General features: G+C 36.1%; 1 long non-coding RNA gene across 1 annotated transcript; it reads left to right on the top strand.

Moving 5' to 3' along the window:
- The first annotated feature begins 1,037 nt into the window (after positions 1–1,037).
- On the top strand, positions 1,038–2,668 carry LOC136070930 (uncharacterized). Its single transcript, XR_010632206.1, has 3 exons — positions 1,038–1,320; positions 1,415–1,529; positions 2,202–2,668. It is a non-coding gene; the product is annotated as an uncharacterized LOC136070930 (long non-coding RNA).
- The last annotated feature ends 6,474 nt before the right edge of the window (positions 2,669–9,142 follow it).

Below are 9,142 nucleotides of genomic sequence, written 5' to 3'. Positions count from 1 at the left end.
TCAATTGTTGACAGAATCATTTATAGCATCACTCATAAAACTATTAAAAGAATATGGTGTAAATTGTATTATGATATGAATAAGTAACATAAAAAAAAATGTTTAATTTTATTATTTAAATTTAATATAAAAGTACTTACATCAGTTATTTTATCAAGTTTAATTAAATTGTCAGTCTCTAAAATAGGATCAAAAAGTTTCTTCACAATGTAGATCTCCCATCCATGTTAGAGGTTATAGTCATTGAGTTCCAATTGGAGGACAAATGTTTTTCCAATAAGGTTTGCTATTTGCATAGGGATGTCAAGCTCTTCAGGTACCTTGTAGAAATAGTAGTTCATAAATTGTACGTTCAATTATACTATAGAATATATTAAGTACTATTTGTGAATTTTGAATTCTCACCTGTAAACATTACTTTATAAGTTCCTTTGTTAATATGTGTGGAGTAATTTTTCAGCCATAGAATCAAATAAAATGAATGTTGTTGATCCTGTGTCATTTTCAACTTTCAATTCAATTCTATACTTGAAAGAAGGCATGGTAGATATAATTTTAATTTAAAAGCAATTTTGAAGCTAATTGGAAATTATAGATACACACTAGCAATTTTTATAGTGAGGCTAAACTGTCTGCCATACAAAAGCTAATTAGAAATTATGTTTCAACAAAACATATGTACGCACATTTATGTTACCAATATCAACATGTAATACAAAGTTTGAAAAAAATCAAACCAACCCATCAACAAAACAGTAAATAATTGCTGTGTTTTTTCTGGAACAATTAGGAAACACAACCGTTTCACTATAGTCTATCCCCAATTAACAGGTTGAGTGAAAATAATAAACAAATAGATAACATCTCTTTTCGAATTAAATACCTTAGAGCATTTGCAGCAGTGGTGGTATAAAGCAATAATGCTAAATTTTAGCTCCACTTTCATTAAAATGATGCTCCAGCAGTAGAGCTAAAGCAAAAAAATTTAGATGATTTGCTACAGTGCACATCTAAAAATAGATGTGCACTGTAGCATGAAGCTAAAACTAAAAAATAGTTTTTTATTCCATTGATCCACTTGCTTCTATTTTTCTATTCATTTATCAAAACCGGTCAAGCATTTTGTTCATCTCTCAACTCCCACTGTATTCTCATCACTCTCTCTCGTTCATCTCAACCTCTCAAGCCTCCAAGCCTCTCAAGCCTCCAAGCCTCTCAAGCTCACCCACAGACACTCCGGTACAATCACTGCCATCTTCAGCTCTGGTTCCGTCACCGCCATCCTCAACTCCGGTGCGGTCGCGGTCCTCGTCAACTCCGGTACGAAACCTGCTTCTTCTTTTTTTTTTTCTTTTTTCATTTTATTAAATCCGGTCTCATGATTCACTCTCTCTCGTTCATTGTCCCTCTCAAGCTCACTCTCTCAACATCGCCGGTCCGACTATCGTCAGCGTCGCCGCCATCGTCACGTTCAGACCCACGCCGCCGATCTGCCTCAGACACTCTTCGCTTCCGCCGATCCACTTCAGGTTAGTTTTCTTTGTCTTTGAGTTATCTTTTTTATTTGGGTATTAACATCCGATCCGCCGATCCGCCGATCCTCTTCCGTTGGGTTTTTTATTTGGGTATTATGATTTGGATCCACTTCAAACATACAAACATACATACAAACAGAAGGAAACATGAAATTATGAGATGTGTTGGCTTGATACGAAAATCATAGCTTTAATTTGATTTGTTCTTTTTGAAGACTTTTTTCATCCGTATAATAAAATTCTTGTTCAGCCATTCAAAAAGCTCCGCGGACTTTGATTTTTTTTTTTTTACACCAATAATTAGGAATGAAAGAAATATTTATATCCTAAATGTTTTCATTGAACAACTCCATGGATTTCTCTGTTGTTCTGGATTCTATGTTGTTCTTTGCTGTCCTGTTCAAGTGGTCCTAAAAATGTTGTTTCTCTGTTGTCCTGGATTCTATTTGATTATTGTTATTATTATTTGATTGTTTGGTGTTTCTACTCTCTGTTGTGGATAATTGTTTTAATGTCTCACATCTGATTTGGGCGGACTTTGTTGGATATATTGTTGCACAAAACTAGAAATAGAGCACATATTTCTTGTGGTCATTTTAGTGTGAAATTGTTAGTTTGGATTTGAGTTTTAATATAAATGTTGGTTTGGGAATTTTCTGTGTGCAGGGAAGTTTGCAATTTTTTTTTTTTCTAATTTTATGGAGTCGGATAGAAACCTACCATATTTTACGGGTATCATGAATGGGGATATAGAAATTGATTCACAATTTTTGGGAACGGCTCAAAACGCTCCTTTGTCAGTTTCTGATTCTCCACCTCCACCTCAACCTCAACCTCAACCTCAACTTGAAAATGCCTCTTCTGCAAAAGGAAAACGAGGCTCTAACTTTAGTGTAGAGGAAGATAAACTCCTAGTGGCAGCATGGCTCAATTCTAGTGTTGATGCCGTAAGTAGTAATGAACAAACATCAAATACATTTCGTAAAAAAGTTTGGGAGTATTTCCAGAAGTACAATACATCCGGTACTACACGTACTGTTGTCTCTTTGCTAAGTCGTTGGGGAGCGATTAGTGAAAGGGTAAATAAGTTTGCTGGGTGTATGGCTCAAGTTAATGCACTTCATCAAAGTGGTACAACCATTTTTTTTTTTTTTTTTTTTTTTTTTTTAATTTCTAAAAAGGCCTACTTGCTGATTTGTCATGATTTTAAAGAAGTATTTTTTTAAAAAAAAATTTCTGTACACCAAGAGAGATACAACTGTACACCAAGCGTAATAGGCATAACTGTTTGGTTTTTAAATATAGGTGTGTGATATAAATTTATGTAGTCACGTGGAGCAGTAAGGAGTAGTCAACAAAAAATCAAACGTTTCGACTTTTAGATATTATATAGATATAAATATAGATATAGATATATCAATAATTATGTGGTCTGTGGAGATACAAGACGATTGTCTGGCATTATTTACTAGGCATATAGTACTAGTTTACATCTTTAACAAACAAAGCGATTTCAACAAATTTCAAACAGAGAGATCTTATCTCAAAAAAAAAAAAATGAAAGGGGGAAAGTATCTCTTAAGCCCGAATAAACGGATCCATCATTTGCACGGGCCCCCTGTGGACGGACCTGATGTGAACGGGCCGGATATGGACGGGGTGAAGAATGGTGGGCTAGTTATCCATGGGCCTGCTGAGCCCCTAATGAAGGATATTTTGACCCATTTTCATAAGAGCCCAAATAAAGTCCTTGCGCTAGTAGGACTCTGGAAATCTTGTATAAATAGTAAAAATCTTCCGCATAAGGAGGAGATTTATTCATCACGTTTAGGATTCTACAAGAAGAGTCCTATAAGGAAAAGACTTCCACGCCAAGGAAGGGAGGTCAACCTCAAGCCACTATAAAAGCCCCAATACCCTCACAAGCCGAGGTACGCATAATTAACCCTCTCTAGCACTCTAGAGTTGTGAGCACACTTTCTAACTTGACCTTCGGAGGGTATTTGGCCGGCACCACACCGGCGCTCTCTGTTAGGTCCTCTTTTCTTTGTGCAGGTGTCGTTTCGAGGGTACGAGCATTGTGCAACTCACTGTTGATATTTTTTCGGCATCATCAAAAAATAATAATAATAATAATAATAATAATAAAGAAAGCAACACAGTGAGAGAAAGAGAGTCTCCCACTGGTTTGGAGAGATTCGATCGTCGGTCATCAACTAAAGGTTGTAGCGGGCAACAGCGCCGACAAGGACAGAAGCTTTAACTAGAATCTGGAGACTTGTGAAGGCATATTATAAGAGATTTAGTTATTCTTACACTGCGTTTTTCTTTTTAGTTCTTTGTGTTGATTGATTTTTCTTGGGGGTTTTCTTTTCTTAACAATGGTGATAATATGTTGTGAGTTTATTTATTTATTTATTTATTTATTTTAAGCTTTAACCTGAACTGTGAGAATTGTCCACAATTTTCAAACTTGGGTGGTTCAACCTCGGTTCAAACGATTTACTGACTATTCTGCATAGAACATTTTTTTTAGACTTAAAAGAATTGTTTTGGTAAATGGTTCCTAGTTGACCAGGTCAAATTGTATGGTTTGGTTTGGTCCTGGAGACTTAAACCTGACCCTTGCCCCCACATCCTATAAGCACTTATACTTATGGAGTGACCATCGCACTAAGAGTGTGCAGTGGTAGATGTGTTTTAGAATCAATTAAGTGTGGTTGTGTTTATTCTTTAATGAAATTAAATTCTATGAGAGTTAAAAAAAAAAAAAAAATTCTATGAGGATGTGAGGAAGTGATATAAAACCTAAGTTTTACATCCTCCAATTCCAACATGCCACATCATTCATCACATATTAGAAAATAGGCATAACAAAATTCAATTAATTCTAATACTCATATAAAAATCTAACATAATTAGGAGTTTATTGAGATGTTATCTAGGTGTGATAGGATGTATTGAATTTTAATTAAAAATTTTGGTATGACAATCTCTTATTTGATGGTGTAAAATATAGGTTTTATGCCACATATTTACTAAATTTAGATTCTTTTTTAACATGTGATAAGCTGATATGACATGTTAGGATTGGAGGTGTAAAACTTGGGTTTTACAACACACCCTTATAGAATTTAATTTCTTTGAAAATATGACTTATAAACCAACTAGAAAGAGATTTAAGTAAAGATTTGGCTTCCAAAATTAAACTATCAATAGCTTAGTGGGGTTGTGAAGAATGGTTTTGAAAGGGAGTAATCAAATACATGGTGTTGTCTTCACTTGTCAAAAATTTATAATCCATTGAGATTATTTTAAGTAAGGTTAAGCTTCGGCTTGTAAAGGGTTTTGCTCCGCTATCATGTTCATCCACGAGAAAATAACTTCACTCTTGTGGTTTCTCCTAAGTTGTAACAACAACTATACATGCTTTCTATTCCCTAAGAGCATTCATGCCAGTATTTTTTTTTTTTTTAGAATGAGCATTCATACCAGTTTGTGCAAAAATTCCTATATATTTTAGCATAAAAGTCTACTTTTTCTATTTTATACAACCATTTTTCAAAAAAACCCACATCAAATTATTTTTTATACACTCTATATATATATATATATATATTTCTTGATTTTTTTAAACTTGTTTCTCTTTCTTCACTTGCAACAGCCACCATCCATTCTCTTTCTTCATTCTTGGAATATGTAAAAAAAGAATAAAAAACTAAATGCAAGATAAATAGTACCAGTATAAATTTAAAGCATCCACATTGATGGTTGTAAAATCACTTAAAAGTTATTTTAGCAAACCAAATCACAAAAAACCTATTGCATTAATGATGTTATATCTAAAACATTATACAAACTTGCTACATCGAACTGCTACCCTTAGCTGTCTACTGTAGCAAGTTGCTACTTGGTTTTATTTTTATTTTTTTTATTCCAACTCTTTCTCTCTCTCCTTGCTCCATCTCTCTCTTCGTCCCTCTCTCTCTCTCTCTCTCTCTCTCTCTCTCTCAGACCTCTCACTCTCTATTGCCCCTCTCTCCTTTCTCTCCTCTCTTTGAGTGGGTTCTAGTAGTTTGGTTGTTGGGTTTCAATCTAGTTGTGGGTTGTTGTAGTGGTGGGGCATCATTGATTGAGATGCGGTGGTTGGATTAGTGGGTCATGTCATAGGTTGTAGGTTGCATTTTGGTGTGGTGGTCTTGGTAGTGGGTGGTGTAGACATCCCATTTTACAACTTGCATTTAACCAATAGGTAGATCTTCAGATTTGTGATACAAAACAAATCTTGATGCTCTAATGATCATAATGGTATGTCATGGGCTTTGATCGGACCACTTGATCAAAAGTTATCATACAAACAATTTTCAATGATCATGGCTCACCTACACGATGAGCCCGATCAGGTCTTATTTTAAACATAATTTTGATTGGTTCTCACAAGAATTAATTTAAAATTAATTAAGTGTGATTTTTGATTGGATTTCATTTTACTTAATTTTTAAGAAATAATAAAAATGTTTTCCTTTATGGCATCTTATCTAATTATATATATATATATATATATATAATTTTGGAGAGAATTTATATATATATATATGTATATATTTTTGGAGAGAGAAAAAGATATGATCCATAAAAAAAATTCAAAAAAACAAAAAAAAAAAATGCTAAAAAAAAAACGATATTATTCTTTGTAGCAACTTGAATCACATTTTTAGCTGGGAAAACATTGAAATTTGATTTTCTCTATTTTTGGAAAAGCTGTAGAGAATTGAATTTCCTTTAAAAAAACACCAATCTCAAATCAATTGAAATTTTAAATAGAAATTTATAGCCATAATACGAAACAGGTGCAGAAGATAACACAAATTCAGCATCATCTTCAATTTTCTTTCAAAATTTCAAATGGGGATCAACATCAAATCTGTTCAAGCTTATCCAATAGGCTTATCCCTTCCCTTAGCTTCAGAAGAAAGCTTTTGAAAAATAAGTTGGATAGAGAAACAAATACATTCTATGAAATATTTCAAAAAAACAGAAAAATGCTCAAAAAACATTACTATTTTTAGCAGCAACTTGAATCGCATTTTTGGCCAGGAAATTTTTTTTTTTGGTAAAAAGGAAGATTTCATTAAAAACTAAACAATCAAACTGAACCCCTGCGCTATCCAAGTCTAACAAAAGAGCTACGTTTGCCGGAGGTTCCAAAAAATAACAAAATCTTGCCCTAACAAAGCTCCCATTCTAACTAAAGTATCGGCACATTTATTTGCTTCCCTAAAACAATGTTGCACTCGAACCATAGGAATATCCCTTAGGCTGTTTTTACAATCTTCAACAATGGCAGAAATGCCGTTCAGATTTACTGCGTCCTTGTTCATGAAATCGACCACCAGCTGTGCATCCAATTTGATGATTACAGCTTGCAACTTAAGGGATACACATAGCTTGATACCATCCCGTAACGCCTATAGCTCTGTTGCAACACCGGTAGTGGTTCTAATTGTGCTGGCATAGCCTTTAACCCAATTGCCACTGGCATCCCGAATTAGCTCCCCACCTCCTACCAAGCCGAGATTATCAAGCGATGACCCATCCGAGTTGAGTTTAAACCAATTAATAGGTGGTGGAACCCATCCTACCTTAATGATCGTTCTAGATCTAGTTCTTTTCCCGTTAACTTCAACAAAAGCAAACTTAGTAGCTTTAGCCATTGTTACTTCCTTTAGATTCCCATGAGCTCTTTCGTTCTTGAAGATAATTCTATTTCTATGAAGCCAAATAGACTAGAGACCATAGTTGAAGATAATCCCCCAGTCAATATTTAAATGGGAATAAGGGCATGAGCTACAGCAGTTCAGCCTTAGCCAATCAAGCATGTTGGTCTCGTAGAAGAGGTTGGGTTGAAATGGGGTTGGAAAGGAGTTCCAGAAGGTCCGAACATACCGGCAATCTCTAAGGGCATGGATAATGGATTCAGGGGCTTCATTACAAACTGGGCATAATAGAGACACATCCATTCCTCTAGCAACTAAAATAGTGCGCATTGTGATGCTTTTATGGTAGCATTGCCACATGAAACATTTGATCTTGCGGATGGTGAGAACTTTTCATATCCATTCCCCTTTAAAACCCTCAGCATTGTCACCTTCCTTCGCAACTTTTGCAAGCTTGTAGGCTTCCTTAAGCTCAAAGTTTCCACTTAAAGAGGAAGACCAGGTAATGTGGTCTATACATCGGGGGGAGTAAGATATGGGAGTAGCTTTAATAATTTGACGTAGTTCCCATGGGAAGGTAAAGGAAAAACTTTGCCAATTCTAGCCATTGAGATTAACAACATCTTTGAGAGGGTGCTCCTCCTCCCCACGATTTAAAGGCCTCGTGATAAGACTTTTGAAGCTACCTTTGTCCAACCACTTATTATTCCAAAGGGGAATGCAGCTATTCCCCTCAGCTATCCATTCAGAAGCCTCCTTGAAGACCGCTTCACCTTTCTTGCATGCTGACCAAATAGATAAACAAGTATGAAACTTGAATCGGTGGCTTGTTAGTCTTCTTGGCTGTCAATATTTCTGGCTCAAGACTCTGGCCCACAGCAATAAGGATTCAGTCCGGAGGCACTAATTAAGCTTAGCAAGTAGGCCTATGTTCTTCGCTTTTGCTCCTTGGAGACCAAGGCCGCCTTCCTTTTTGGGTTTGGTGATTTTTTTCCATCCTACCAGGTGAAGTTTCCTCTTATTATCCGATGACCCCCATAAAAAGTTTATGCTAAAACGGTCTACATTTTGCAAGATCTTAGGGGGAAGTGCCACGCATTGCATGATATAGTTTGGAATGGTGGAAGTTACTGGTTGGGTGAGCACAAGCCTACCTGCAAAGGATAAAAGATTAGCCTTCCATCTAGCCAGGCGACTTTGAATTCGCTCAATGATGAAGCTGAAGTCCTGGTTAATGCCTGTATGTTTGATGGAAAAACCAAGATATTTCCTTAAGGAGGGAGTAGAACGAAAAACCAAGGTGTCAACAAACTCAAATTGAAGATCGAGAGCAATGTTAGGCGAAAAGAATACCCTAGATTTTCCACAACTAAGTTTCTGACCCAAGAGGCCACAAAAGGTGTCAAGCACATCCTTCACTACCATACAATTCTTTTGGTCCGCCTTTGCAAAAAGCACAATTTCGTCTGTAAAGAACAAGTGAGAGAAAGCTTCACCTCCTTGAGAAGCTTTGAGCGGGGTCTACAGCTTTGCATTGCACTTCTTTGAGATAAGAGCACCTAGAACCTCCATACATATGATAAAAGATAGGTTGAGAGGGGGTCCCCCTGTCTAATGCCCCTTGACGGAAGAAAGGGTTCAAGTGCCCCGCCATTAAACAGAATAGATATGGAGGATGAAGAGACGCAGCTCATAATCAAAGAGATGAGTGGTTTGGGGAACTCATAAAGAAGCAGAGTGTCCCTAATGAAACTCCATTCAAGCCGGTCACACACCTTTTCCATGTCAATTTTTATTGCCATCCAACCGTTTCTCCTTTTCTTTTTAGACATGGTGTGGATAAGCTCTTGGACAATAATTGCATTATCGATACCTTTCCTGCCGGGGACA

This window comes from Quercus suber, unplaced genomic scaffold (genome assembly GCF_002906115.3).
Source record: "Quercus suber isolate HL8 unplaced genomic scaffold, Cork oak 2.0 scaffold_271, whole genome shotgun sequence".
NCBI classification, from domain to species: Eukaryota; Viridiplantae; Streptophyta; class Magnoliopsida; order Fagales; family Fagaceae; genus Quercus; species Quercus suber.
Note: the sequence above shows the minus strand (reverse complement) of the source record. Positions and strands in the feature narration are given on the sequence as shown.